At 38.2% G+C, this 15,230-nt stretch overlaps 1 protein-coding gene and 1 pseudogene across 1 annotated transcript in view; one reads left to right on the top strand and one right to left on the bottom strand.

Moving 5' to 3' along the window:
* GRID2 (glutamate ionotropic receptor delta type subunit 2) overlaps nt 1-15,230 on the top strand; it is a 709,039-nt gene that overhangs the window by 536,423 nt on the left and 157,386 nt on the right. The window lies entirely within an intron of this gene.
* Nucleotides 269-12,799, bottom strand: LOC116489224 (annotated as a pseudogene).

The raw sequence follows: 15,230 nt of genomic DNA, 5'->3' as shown, positions 1-15,230 counted from the left end.
TTCATATGGTATGTGCTATCCTGCATAAAAACAGTTTCCTAAATGAGACTGATGAATGAGGTTTGAATATTGGTGACATTCTTTTGGCAACTCTCTGTGAACTGATGTGGCATTTAGATCTGCCAGTTTTGTAGGACAAGAACTGCTGTACAAAGTCAGACTAAAAATTGACCTGTTTCTAGCAATGGCAGTAGTAAGTGCTACAGAAAAGTACTAGAATAAACTTGGTATTTCTTTCTGCATTCTGACTTTGTGCTCTGTAGATATTTCAAACAACTGTATGGGGCTTTGATTTTTGGAGCATGATATTAAAATGTGTCATTACTTCATGAGAGGGAACAATATCATGCAAGATCTTGAGTGCAGATATGAGTGATTTCTTTGATGCACCATGTCTCTGTAGGAACTGATAGAATTAAACATGAGCATTGGGATTAGCCACAAACTTTGAGTTTTAGGCATATTCACTTAACATTTTGCAAGCTTCGTGATGGTCTCTATAGATCTCCAACAAATCCACACAGGATTTCACAAACAGATCCCAGAGTCCAGGTATTTTAGTGATCTCCTTTAAATTCACTGCTGCCTTCTGAAAGCAACTGTGCATTTCCCATTCAACAGACAAGTCTTCAAATCCATCCTTCTCATACTCTAAGAGGATGTTCTTCTGCTTAGACCAGCTATAGTAGTCCAGCAGTCCCCTGTAAGCCTGAATCAGTTTCATCTCTTTATCCTGAACAGTTGTTTGTTCTCCAAACCTTCAGTTTTTTGCCAGGGACAGGTTTTGGTAGGCTTCACCTAAACCTTCAAGTACCTTTTTACTCCTAAAGTTTTCATCTATGAAAGAGTTGAACTCTTATGCTGCTATGCGAATGGTTGCACAGAATTTATGTTCCTATTCTCCAAATAATCTCTAATGGACCCACGTATTCTGTAGAAAAGTCTTTCTCTAGTGCCTCAGTGTAGAAGGTCAGAAACTATGTGGCTCTTTTCCACTGCTTCTGTAGTGTGGCGTCCAGAATGTAATTTAAACATGCTTCCTTGCTCTTCCTGAAGCTTAATTTGTGTTCATGGGAAGGTGTGGCTCAGTAGAAGTGCTGTGGCAGGCAGGACTGGTGCAGGGCTGGCAGCAGGGCACTCCCCGCCTCAGCCAAGGATAGCTGTCCATGGCCACATGGGGAGCGGCCAGCGCGGCGGCCATTACTGGGGGCCTAGCGGTAGCACGGCCACTACAACCCTCGCTGCCTGAGGGCAGCCGCCATTTTGACCGTGGCGGGGAGTGGGGCCACCTGGACGCGTTCCTGTGTGACACGATTTAGGTATTCCTGCTCTGGCAGGGGGACTGGACTAGATGGTCTTTCAAGGTCCCTTCCAATCCCTAACTTTCTGTGATTCTTATTTACACTTACTTACTCTACCTGTTTTATTGTTGGTAAATGACTTTACAAGTAGTCAGCTGACATTAAGAGTATGGAAAATATATATATATTTTTTTTCTGGAAGATGTTGCTTGTCTGCTCTTAACATCATTGGCATGATATAAGTTGAACATTCTCTCGTGATACAGCACTGACTAATGAACTACTTTATTTTTAATTTTGATTTCAGCAATGACTTTTGACTCAGATAAGTGTTAATACCGCTATGATAATACTAATACTTCCAGGTTACCATTTTCTAATCCTCCCAATCTGATCATTTTTTTGCCTTAGTCTTCACTGGCAATGGCTCTAGCCACATAGCCCAAGTCCCAAATGGCAAAGGCAGTGACTGAAAGAATGAAGAACTGCCCACTGTAGGAGAACATCAGGTTCAAGACCAGCTAAGTAACCTAAAGGTCCGCAGTGTTGGGACTGGCACTGTTGAATATCTTTTTCAGTGACGTAGACTCAGAATCAAGTGCTCCCTCAGCAAGTTTGCTGATGAAACCAAGCACTGTGGTGCAGTTGACATTCTGGAAGGAAGGGATGGGATGCCATCCAGAGGGACCTTGACAGGCTTGAGAAATGGGCCTGTGAGAACCTTATGAGGTTCAACAAGGCCAAGTGCAAGGTCCTGCAACTGGGCTGGGGCAACCCCAAGCACAAATACAGGCATGGATAAACTCAGCATGAGCCATCAATATATGGTTGCAGCCCAGAAAGCCAACCATATCCTGGGCTGCATCAAAATAAGCGTGGCCAGGCGGGCAAGGGAGGTGATTCTTGCCCTCTGCTCTGCTCTCATGAGACCCTCCTGGAGTGCTGCATTCAGCTCTGGGGCCCCCAGCACAAGAAGGACATGGACCTATTAGAGCAAATACAGACAGAAGAAGGCCATGAGGATGACCAAGGGGCTGGAGCACCTCTCCTATGAAGACAGGCTGAGGGAGTTGGGGTTGTTCAGCCTGGAAAAGGGAAGGCTCTGGGGAGACCTTATAGTGGTCTTCCGGTACCTAAAGGGTGCCTACAGGAAAGCAGGAGAGTAGTGATAGGACAAGGAGTAATGACTTAAACTAAAAGAGGGTAGGTTTGGATTAGATATAACGAATAAATTCTTTACTGTGAGGGTGAGGCATTGGCACTGGTTGCCCAGAGAAGCTATGGATGCCCCCTCCCTGGAAGTGTTCAAGGCCAGTTTGGATGGCGCTTTGGAAATCCTGGTCTAGTGGAAAGAGTCCCTGCTTACGGCAGGGGAGTTGGAACTAGATGATCTTTAAGGTCCCTTCTAACTCAAATCATTTTATGATACTATGAGAAGTGCTTGAGTCTTTCCACACTCTAAGTGCAGATTAAAAGACATCCATGGCATTTTAGTAGATAGAAGCCAAGTCTAACCGCTGCTTTTGGCATGGATGGAGAGATTGTGTCTAACAGGAAACAGGAAATGAAGTAAAAAAGAAGGGATATAAAGAATGAATGAAAGACAGACCTGAAGTGGATAGAAATAATATTGGCATATTAGAAAAGAACTTAGGATAAACAAAAGAAAGCAAAATCAATCAAGACTGTATGCTTAACTAAGTTAACTAATTCACCAATCATGTCAGTGTTCCAAATACAAGGGTTTAGAGTAGTTATTAAAACAGAACAGACATTTGTAAGCTTTATTTTAAGATGAATTCTAGAAAACTAATTGCTTAGCTTTAAGAAGTTTATGAATGTAAACTTGTATCACAGGCTATATTTATCACATAATAGTATCAATTGTTTTCCTTAGAAACTTTATTATAAACAGATTGTTTTGGAGAAAAATTATTAGAAAACATTACCAAAAGCATTTCACAACACGTACATTACAATTAGGATGGATTTCAGTTAGTCAACTGATAATCTTGATGTCAATGTTTATTAGGCCAGAAGAAAATTAAAACAAAATAAATTCAAGTGTTTTAAGGAGAAGGTGAAATGAAGATGGAAGTGAAATGCAGTTACTCATTTTCTGCATCTGATAATTTTATTTGGGTAGTTTTCAGATGAAATGACATAATTCAGTATTGTGTCTGAGAAAACACTTTTAAACATGTCTTTTCTGAAAAATATAGTATGCCTATAGCCTGCATTATGATCTTATGACACACCTTGAAAAGGATTTAGCACCCCCGGTTTTAAAGATGCTTTAAGACTTTTCAAATCCTTAAAAGCAGAGTCTGCAGATCAAGACCATTGCTATCAATGCTGGAAATAAATCAGAGAATCTGGATTTATACCTGAAACTCCCAGGAGGGGAAGTTCTCCCAAGAAAAGCTTCATGTGACAGGCTTAAGCTCCATAATGTTTTCTACATTCAGATATAAATCCATTTATAATGAAGAGGAGAAAAGGTAACAGTAGTTTTAATATCAGATTTCCCCTATAAAATGACATTTTTATCTACACACAGATCCAATTGCAAAAAATACCACTCCCTGAAAATCCAGGAAAGCTGATTTCTAAGGGATGTCCTAGCATTTCATTTTAACTCTTAATATTACTCATTATTCTGAACCAGATCAAGGAATACATCAAAGAAATTGTTGAAAAGAAAGCATCATATGATGTGCATTATCCCAGAACTGTTCACAACAGTAGTCTTTATTTTAAGCCTCCAGTCCCACCACTACAAGAAGATCACTGCTACAAGTAAGGGTTGGTAGGATCAAGTCCTATTATTATTCTAGAACAGAAATTGCTCAGTCTTTGTGAAATTAACACCCATATTGACAAATTATACAGAGCTGGAAAGCTGCATCTAATTTGCATATAAACTGTCTTTACTTTTTCAAGCAAAATAAATACTTCTAGGGTCAGGCACTGTCATGCTGGAAACTGTCACAGCTCCCGTCCCGATTTACATCACTGAGAATTTGCTCCACTGCCAAAAACAGAGTTGAATGAATGAATGAACTTAACTCTTATCTGAGTTCATTTAGTAATGACATGTCCACAGTTCGTGAACTAATCCTTCAACTCCAGGGTAGCCAGGGGCACTCTTGTAGACAACATTTTTAGCCCCTTCACTGCAGGATTTTCTTCAAAAGTGTGCAGTTAAAAGTGCTTTCACTTCTCTTGACAACCTGCCTATCTGTTTTATTATTGTCATTGCTTTCCCTCAGGCTCTGCCAAGAAGTTTGCACTTGCAGCTTGATCAAATTACATGCTTTCCCTTGATGTGAACATGTAAAACACCATTGTGCCTGGTTCAGGAAATGACAACAAATTACAGAATGTCCTTTATTTACGTCACTGATCTGAATCCAGTCCAAGCCACTAGCAACTGACTGTCATTCCTAAATAACCCCTGTGAGATGGGAGAAAGTCTTAATCATTTTATTTTTATAAACAAAGTATTTCTTCAACATGAACAAGAAAAGCCTAAAAATTCACATATGGTGTAGCTGAGCTGCAGCTGAGCTTTACTGGAAAGGGAAAATATTTCCAACAGATGTTGAACTGTAAAGCAGCACTTGATTGACAGCAGCATCTTGAAATGATTGAGGAACAGAGGCTGCTCCTCCTTGTATTTTAATTCACCAAATGGGAGCTTCTAGTTCTCCTCACAGTCACCATTATGATAATAATATTAGTACTGATTAGGTATCTAAACACAACAGCAATAATCACAGTAATAATACCACATAACAAATAGCAAAGGTAGTAATTTACATAAAAAGTACTATTACCAATTACCTCTAATAATGAGAATTTGAGGAATATCTCCACAAACCTATGCCACTAATACTCTTCTCCAGCAGCTTTTAGAAGCTCAAAAAGAAGAGAAATAAAACCAGCAAATCCTGGTGGCTTTTTCTGTCAGGCTTTGAAGTAAGACTCTCAAGTCTAATCACGCACATCAGCTGTGCCTTAAAATTATAGATAAGATGGAGTTTGAGATTATCTTTGAATGATTTAGTGTTCCCATATCAAAAAAAAACAAACAAACTTTCCTTTGGGCAAGTAAAGCCATGTTCTGCTTTACTCAGGTTTCATGTTTTTGTTATTCGTGATACCAAAATTCTTGCATTACTTCTCACTTTATGCCAGGTCATGAATTTTGTCTTTTACGTATTGATCCCTGAATTTCTTTTCATCAGTAGTATTATTTTTAAGGTATGGTATTATTGTTATTTGGAGGGCAGAGTTTAGTTGTTATCATTCTGTTAAAATAGAACTGCTGTCCAAAATTCTTGAAGATGGATGTGGTTTCACATTAAAATTAATCAACCTGATAAGATTAATAATCTTTGATGATCACATAAAATTTTCCCAGGTAATTCATTATGTAAATGAAATATTTAATACTGGATCATTATTTCTTTGAATGCATACCATCTGGGCTATCATATATGATGATTGATCGTAATCTTGCAAAGAAGGGTATCAGAGTTTTTGCCAAAATTAGAACTCTCTGGAAACTTTCAGAAATCTCTTTGGCCTCTGTAACAATTTAGGAAGTATATTTTAAATACAGATAGAATAGATGCTAACTTACGTAGCTCAAATTTGTAAATTAAACTCATATACATCATGGTTCAGTATCTGTCACTGCAATATTTCTTTTGCAATTCTTGTCTGATTTACCCTTAAAAAATATTGTTGCATTATTTAATATGATGCTTAAACTAATTCATATTACTGATAAGCTTTTGTGTTATCTGATAAATCAGCATTCAGAGTAGGAAGCATTTCACTTGGCCATGCTTGTGCTATCAGATTGTTGACAAAGAAAATTAAATGTGCTGTTCTCATTAACAGCAGTGGGAACTGAATTTACAAAACTGAGATGAGAAATCTCTTGCATTAGCTCTGCAGGCCAGCTCACATCTATTGCTAATAGAAGTCTACCTGTGTTATATACCAGCTTTCAGTCGCTCTTCAAAGTAATCTGGCATTTAACTTGTGTTTTCCATAGCATCAACTGCCTGTCAGCACATAATAAACTATGCAATTTTGAGAGCCATGGGGTTGAAAGGAAAATATCATAAAATAGGATGTGTGATGTAGTATTGAGTGCTATATGCAGTGCATGTGAATAGAATTTGTGTGAGTGTTTACTTAACTCATCTTCATGGGAAATAATTTTTACTGTAGGGTAGCAAGGTCAGTCTTACTGCTGTTGAGGTACATAGGAAGCGCAGGACTACTCAGACACTAGGGGATCAGCTCAGGACTGATTTTATTGATTAAGGGAGTTACATGAAATGTTACAAACTTCTAAAAAGGCAGAAGGTCTGGAATCAAAATTGTGCTCTGGAGCATCATTCTGAACTGTTCCATTTGAAATTTAGTCCTGCATTTTTCTAACCAAATGCTTTTGTCACTGAAGTATTCATAACATTTTATTTATTTTAAGCTGTGATAGGTACTTATAAAGCTATAGTAGTGGCATCCTAAGGAGATAAGGTAGCTAATCTATCCCAGTTTAGAGAATGGGAGCTCAGACATGAAGTTGAAAGCCAAATTGTTGGAATGGCTTGATATTCCTTTAATACAAACCAAAATGATGCAATTGTTGGGAGCGGACAACAGGGGCTGCTTAGTCTATCTTTGACAATAAGACTGCTTTGTGTCAGACAGCATTAAGAGAAGCTTTTAAGAAAAAATAATAGTTTTCTGTTTTAATTTGTTTTGTTTTTGTTTTGTTTTTTTTTTAATTTTATTTTGTTGTTTTTAATCTTGTCATTACCAAGTTGAGCTAACTGAGTTGTGTTTGAATAATAGAATTGTTTAGGTTGGAAAAGACCTCTAAGATCTTGAAGTCCAACCCTTAATCTATCACTGCCAAGTCTACTACTAAACCATGTCCCTAAGCATCACATCTAAATATCTACCAGCTTGGGGGGCTGAGTACACAGAGAACAACTGGTCTTATACTAAAGGCTGAGGTAAAGTCATTAAATACCTCAGTCTTTTCCTCATCTTTTGTCACTATGGTTCCCCCCCATATCCAATACAAGATGGAGATTCTCCTTAGTCTTCCTTTTCTTGTTTATGTATTTCTAAAAACACTTTGTCTTGTCTTTAGCAGCAATAGCCAGGTTAAGCTCAAACTGGGCTTTGGGCCTTCTAATTTTCTCTCTGCATAGCCTCATGACATCTTTGTAGTCGTCCTGAGTGGCTGGCTCCTTCTTCCAAAGGTCATAAACCCTGTTTTTCTTCCTGAGCTCTAGCCACAGCATTCTGTTCAGCCAGGCTGGTCTTCATCCATGCTGGCTGAACAGAATGAACAGAACATCCATCTTTCAGCACATGGGAGCAGCTTGCTGTTGTGCCTTTAGGATTTCTTTCTTGAAGAGCATCTAGCCTTCCTGGACTCCTTTGTCCTTTAGGGCTGCCTCGCAAGGGACACTGCCAACCAGCCTCCTTGATAGGCCAAAGTCTGCCCTCCAGAAGTCCAAGGTGGTAGTTCTGCTATCCCCACTCCTTACTTTTCCAAGAAACAAAAACTCTTATTAATAAGTGATTGCTGTGCCCAAGAAGACCTCCAACCTTTGCACCAGCCACAAGTCATTCTCTGTTCACAAGAAAAAGGTCCAGCAAGGCACATTCCCTAGTAGGTTCACTCACCAGCTGCATCAGGAAATTAAATTCTGCATAATCCAGAAACCTCCTAGATTGTTTCCTCTCTTCTGTGTTGTATTTCCAGGAGGCATCTGATAAGTCCACCAGAACAAGGGCTAGCAATTGTGAGAATTCTTCTGGCTGGTTATAGAATATTTTGTCTGCCTTTTCATCCTGGTTAGGCAGTCTATAGCAAACTCCCATGATATCTGTCTCATTGGCCTTCCCCCTGATTCTTACCCATAAACACTCAACCCTGCTGTCGCCTTTATTAAGCTCTAGACAATGAAAACACTCTGACATACAGGGCTATCACACCGCCTCTCATTCCTAGCTTATCCCTTCTGAAGAGTTTATAGACATCCATTGCAGCACTGCAGTCATGTGAGTCATGCCACCATGTTAGAAAATCACTCAGAGTGATAAGAGCCCTGTGAAAGAATTGTTTGAATTTTGTCTATACTGTGCTATGGTTCTTGCCAGCACTGATGATGGGCAATTGAATTGCCCTTCTCACATGAACTCTGCATCAGGATAGAGTTGTGGCACTTATATTCCTCCTGGATGCATAGGTTTAAAAAGCAAGATAAAAGGAAATTCAATCATCTCATCACAGCTGTCAACATCTTACCTTTGACTATATATATATTTTAAGTAGTTCATTATATTCCTGCGGTTTCAAAAGTGGGAGTGAGAAGTGGAAAGAGAGCTGTGATTCTTTAATGTGACATTGATGATAACATTCCCTTTAAAGTTTAGGATGGGTCATAAAAAGGCAAACTATGATCAAAGGAGATAATGAAGGTTTATGAAAAGTTACTGAATTTTCATTGAGTTAATTGGATACAGAACTGCTTGGCTAGGACCTTGTCTATGTTTTGTGTCTTTCCTTGATTTTTTTGTGCTTGATGTGGGGCAGTGGGAAGCTCTTAATCACCCTAAGTTTTTCTAGCAGGGATCTCATAGGGCACTATAGGCATTGCAAGTGAAGAATCTTCCGTGCTACAGAAGAGGCTTCACATTCATCTTAGCTGTATATTAAAGACAGGTGACAGTAGCTTCATTACAGGAAAAATCCTAACTCTGCTATCAATTTCCACTTCACCTGTCCAGATTCCTTGTGCTTATGGGCTTTGCTGAATTCATGTAATTGGAAGGGGGGAAAGAGACCACTGTAAACTGTGTTAACTTAGATCTGTTAGCCATAAGTCTTAAGATAACTGATACGGCAGCAGTAAGATTTGGGAACAGATATATGAGAACTAGCCAATTTACACATTGTGCAATCTGGCTCTGAGCCATAAAAGTATTTTTTCTCAGTGCATTCTCTATACTTGCAGATGAACTCAGACTATACGAATTCCTGCAGCTGCAATGAATTCTTCTATTCTAATGACATGCAGTATCTTTTCTGCCATCTTCTGGGTTTTGGAATATTTTGTTGTTGTTGTTGTTGAGTGGTTTTCACTGCTGCACAGAAAATGAATTAGAAGTATAGCAAATGCATCTGCTTGGCATAAGAACAAAAACAGATTTGAGAAGCCTGGTATTAAACCCTAGATTTTAGAATTGCAGGTCTTGTGTTGTAATAATTAGAGGTTTTACAAAAATTTTAATACAAAGAATTCAGGAGAGAGCCTTTCTTTATTCCAAGTAATCCCATCCCTTTTCTTCCCAATATGCACCAGTTATTTCCTATGGGATTTCACTGTCTTTGCTTATCCACAGATTTCCTAAACTCTAACAATAAACTGAAGGTTTTAATTATATGTTTTGTCTCAGAATGCCAGGACTAGGAGTTCAAGAGATTAAAAAAAAATATATGACTCCAAACTTAATATGATGGATAATAAATTGATTCCACACAACTTTGTAGGCTATATGGACTGCCAGAGCTACTGGTCCTGTTGCCAGTCCCATGGCACACCCTAAGACTGGAAGTCTGTGCATGTAGCCTGAAGTCATTCATCATAGCTCGTCTTCCCTCTTTGGCTAGGAATTCCATGCTAAATATATCTGCCAAGGATGCACCACAGAGTCCCGTCCTGTTAGATGGTTTGATAAAAAGTTTCAGCTCTCCAGTCCAAGAAATGGAATGGTGAAATTAATGATTTGAGTCTCCACCATATTTTGTTTTTGCTGAATCATGTCAATACTTAGATGCTATGAACAAATCACTAGGAAATGTAATGTGTCAATTCATTCAACAAGATTTATTTGCAATGTATTTTTCAGCCAGATTCCTTGAGAATTTGAGAAGAGCAAAATAAAAGTGAGGCTGAGCATTTAAACATGAGAGGTCTGATCCAAAGATGACTGAAGTCAGTAGATTTTACTCTATTTCTTAGGCCTTTGATATGGGATCTGAGTGAAAGAATTAGCTGTCTGGGATTTTTATTTATTTATTTATTTATTCATTCATTTAAGATAAGATTAATGTATTAGCTAAAGAATAACAGTTATTATTTCCTGACTTTCCGAATCTGCTTTATCTTTTGTTCTTCTGCATTTAAGGAGAGGTGTAGTGTTGTTTTTTAAGGTAGTAATTCATGTTATGTTATGCACCTAGGATAGATTTCAATGTGGGAGGGTTTGATATAGGGTGAAATAGCCAGCCAGATGCCAGGAGAAATTACAAAGCACTGAGTCAAACCTAGAAAAGACAAGTTTGTCCCATGCAAAGAGACATTTTTTCTTAGGTGTTTTAAGTGAGAAGCCTGTGCTTTACTAAGCAAAAGAAAAAAAAATCTCTGTAAAGAAAAAACAGCCATACCTGATACTCAAAGAATTGTTTCATCCAAGAAGAAAGAGCAGAAGCCAAACCCTTGAAACAGTGTCATTGGTTGTCAGTTCTTTGGTGTTTTGTTGTTTGTTTTGGTTTTGTTTTGACTGGTTAGCAGCAAGCCATTATCTAATCCATTAGAAACAGCTCCATGAAGTCTATGGCAAATTTCAGGTTTGCAATGCTAATAAGGCACTTTATTAAGTGGATACCATGTGGTATTAATTGAAAACAATGTCTAAAAAGACTGCCAAAACCTGGAACTCTAATGCTACCATTATGAGCTATGAATTTAAGACTTCTCTCCTATTCTGTCAAGGAAGGGTGTATCAGTAGAATTTTAAATTCTGCATAATGCAAATTTTAACAACATGATGCAGTGCCTTAGTGGTAGAACAGTTAAAATGTGAAAATAGAAAATGGACCTGTCTGCCTGTCTCAGAAATGTTTCAGATAGTGTACACAAACTTTTCACAAGCTATTTGTTTCTCTGCTGGATTGAATTTCCTGTCCCAAGTAGAGTTAAAAGTAGGTCATGAAACTTTTTTTTTTTTATATAAATTTTGAGAATACATTTTTTTTACAGTCTTCTTTTCGAAAAGAGTTAGAAAATATTTGCCCTAGTTTAAAAAAAAAAAAATAATTAAACCTCAGTCTGAGACAAAACCTGGAACATTTCCAGCTAGAAAGTAGAAAGCAGGTAGAAAAATAGTAGGAATAGAATTCAGTACAAGTTATGCTAAAACGCTCCTTCCTGTATTATCACTTAAAAACAGATTTATAGAGTTTCCAAGGTCCAGCACTAGTCAGAAATTAGAAAATGACCAATTTATTTGAATGCCAACTTTCATAATTCAAACAGTTCATGTGTATGAGCTATGAGAGAGTTTATTTTAACCTGAGCAGACATCTGGCATAGAAAACTTCAGCACATGCGGTTGAAATTGCAGTTCAAACAAATGAAAAAAGGATGTTTCATAGCACAAATCATAAAGTGACCTTAATAACTACTGAATAAACCTCCGTCTATGATACCTGTCTGCTAATACAGCAATTTATGCTCCTATTCTCTATTTCTGCTGCTGTTATTTCTGAGCTATAGTTACATTTGCCCTTAAGCAAAATAGCTTGGTTTCCTTTTTAATATATTTTTTAACCTTCTTCAAGAAACATCTGTCATTGGTAAAATTTGGTGGATAACTAAAAGAGGAGATGTCTACTGTAAAGCAATCCGGATTAATTGATAAACTGGGATTTGAGGGATCAGAGTTTTATAGGAAAGCAGATTATTTGGATGGGAGATAGAATTGTTTGGATGAAGGAGGGACCTAAAAATCTGAAATTTTCTTCACCCTACTTGCAGAAGTTTGCTTTCCTATTATAAAAACATCAATCATCTTGAAGCACACAGATATCCCCTGGACAGAATACACTGCCTTGATGCTGAGAGAGCATCACCTTTGGATGGAAAGGGCTGTCCTTCATTTCTTGTTTAAATTATGCCTGGCATCCCACTGTTGCCTGACTGGAAACTTGAATCAAGTTCTTCCTTTCTTCTTGCACTGATTCTTGGCTTCAATCACCATGCTGACTTATGAGTAATGACATCTGCAAAGATATCCTTTCTTAGGAAGATCAGTCATCATTTGCAGTGACACAAAAAATATTTTTTATAGACAAAACCTCTTTGGTCTCCATTTCTCAGTGTTTCAGCACTCTAAACAGAATTACTTTTGGTGCAATGTTGTTTTTAGTTGTTTCATTGGGCACCATCACCAAGCAGTCTGGTTCTGTCTTCTCTGTAATCCTCCCTCCATTTTTAGCTATAGTCAGCAATTAAGATTCCCCTTCATCTCCTCTCTGGAATGAATAAACCTGGGTTTCTACTACTTACATTCTCACAATTGCAGCCCAGGCTACAAGAGCACAGACCATGTGAAAAGCCTTGCAAAGTCAAGCAACCTGCCATCTCCTCATCCACTGAGCCAGGACTTCTCATCGTAGAAAGCAATCAGAAAGATTAAGTATGTTTTAGCCAGGAAATCACTGCCACCTGTTCCTCAGCACCTCCCTGTCCATCATGTCTTTGGAAATACCTCCCAAAGGGATTTGCTAGATGCTCTCCCAAAGAACTGAGGTTAGGTTTACCAGTGTGCTTTCTTAAGTCCTCTTTCTTGTGCTTTTTGGAAGATGCGTGTCATGTTTGCCTTCTTCCAGTCACCATAATCTGTCAAGATCAGAGAACATAGTTTTACAGTGATAACTGAACCTGGTACATGCAGTCCTCTGAATTCTTTTGCTTATTTAAGAAGCCTCTCATTAATTTACATGTGTCGCGATTGTCATTCCCCGAGACTGTGCCACCAGGTGCAGGAGCTGGAAGGCCTGGAAGCAGACCTTGCCAGGACAGATTCAGGCTAAGAAAGCTTAGAGTCCTATGTCCAGTCCTTCACATACCTACATATCCTTAAATCTCCTAGATGCATGTAACTTCACCTGAGTGCCATCCAACTTCTACCTTTCTGTAGACAGTTGTTAATGTGCTAATTATCAGCTCTGCTGTGGAAAAAACAAACAACAACAACAACAACAAAAAAAAAAAAACACCCTAATCATTGTGTTTTGGTCTCAAGGTTAGCAGTCTTGGCAAGCAATCCCATCATGGTGTTGAGGTTGAAGAGACAATCTTCTGGTCTCTGTCAGCCTGGCTGTTTTGTGTAAGCAGTTGGTATTTATCAAGGCCATGATTTTCGCTTCCCTAACTGTCTTTTTGGTTTACTTTATTTTGTTTTACAACTCCTTTTTGACCTATCTCACTCGTAAGTAATCTGTTATAACCAAGGACAGTCAGGCCCATAGGGAAAAGGTTATATCTTTTATAAGACCAAATAATACAGTTGGAGGAAAAACAAGAAAGCTTTTTGTCTCAGAGGACTTTCATTAGTTTTCTGAGCCCAAAGCTTGTTCTCTGCCCTGACTGTATCTCTTGGTCTAATAAAAGATATTACTTCTCCCTACAATCCTAGCCTGCTTATAGAATTACACCAGCACAGTTGCAGTGACACTTCCATATGAGCAGCGAGACAGAAGCAGCTCACGTAATACAAAATCCTGTGTATACATTAAGGCTCTGTGTTCAATATAGTTAGCCTGAACACAGATACAATTAATGCAGAAATAGATTGGGCTGATGAAAGAATTAGTTCAAAAGAAATACGACCCTGTTAGCTATCTGGAGATGGGAACAAAGTTGTCACTGTATTAAAAGTGGGAATAGAGTTGGTGGAGTGGCTTAAACCTTGTGTTCATCAGGGAAATAGCATGTAACTGTAAAGAAATATTGAGGAAATTCTCTTAGCTACTGAAGTGAGATAATTGTGAATTTCATTAGCTGGGGGAGAAGGACATTGGTGAATATATTACTAGGTAGTCAGTTTGGGGTTTATTTGGATGCCAGGGGGTTGGACTTAGCACTGCTTGTTTGCGTAAGGACTTAGTCAATTTTGATTGTTCAAGAACTTTAAATATGTTAAAAGCTCAGAATGACATTTACTGAGAGTAGGACCATCACGTACTGTGTAATGCTTACACAGGGTTACTATTAATACTTCCTTTAGAAATTATGTAGACTGTATTTTCTCAGTTTCTAAAATGGATAAGTATTGAATTGATAATTGCAGATGTTCATGCCAGGAACGTGATAGCCCAGTCATGAGACAAAGATGTTCTGTAAGGACAATGTGTCCAGACAAATAAATCAGTGAACTTTTCTGGTTATTGAATGCTCTGGAGAAACTGCTTGTAATCTCTGTAACAGCAGCTATTAGAGGATATTATTCCATGAATAAATTTGTATATGAAAAATAGATGAATTATTCACTTAGGTTTAGTGCATCTTGTGTAGAAGCATTTTACCTTTCCTGTAGCAGTACAAATTCTCATTTAATGAGTGTTTTAATGCAATGAAAAGATTGCTGAGCATAAACCCCAGGTGTTGTGCTAAAAATGGAGACATATTCAAGACCTATTCTAGGAAGAAATATAGTTGTGTTTGCAGGTGTAGATATAGGGTTGGATCCCCAGCTAGACTAATGAGGCTTGTTTTCATTAAAACACTCCCAAGTTACATCGACCAAGAATCTAGCCATGAGTGTCTTGTGTTCAGCTTCACATTTGCAAAATGTGATTGCATTCTGGGAATGCAATGAAGTGCAGGTAAAATGAATAATATATAACTAGTGTCAACACAGTTAATGAAAGTATCTAGAGTAAAGTGTTTAAATCAGAACTAATACTGATGGCCTAATAGTCTTCATCTGTGCTTTAGACAATGAACAGATGCCACACCAAATAGGCTCTTTTGACTTCTTTTTTTTGCTTGTGGGATTACAGCATATTACCAAGGATAGTAAAGATGGCAATTAGATTGA

The sequence above is a fragment of the Aythya fuligula genome, chromosome 4 (genome assembly GCF_009819795.1).
Source record: "Aythya fuligula isolate bAytFul2 chromosome 4, bAytFul2.pri, whole genome shotgun sequence".
Classification (NCBI taxonomy): domain Eukaryota; kingdom Metazoa; phylum Chordata; class Aves; order Anseriformes; family Anatidae; genus Aythya; species Aythya fuligula.
This window is presented reverse-complemented; position numbering and strand designations above follow the sequence as displayed.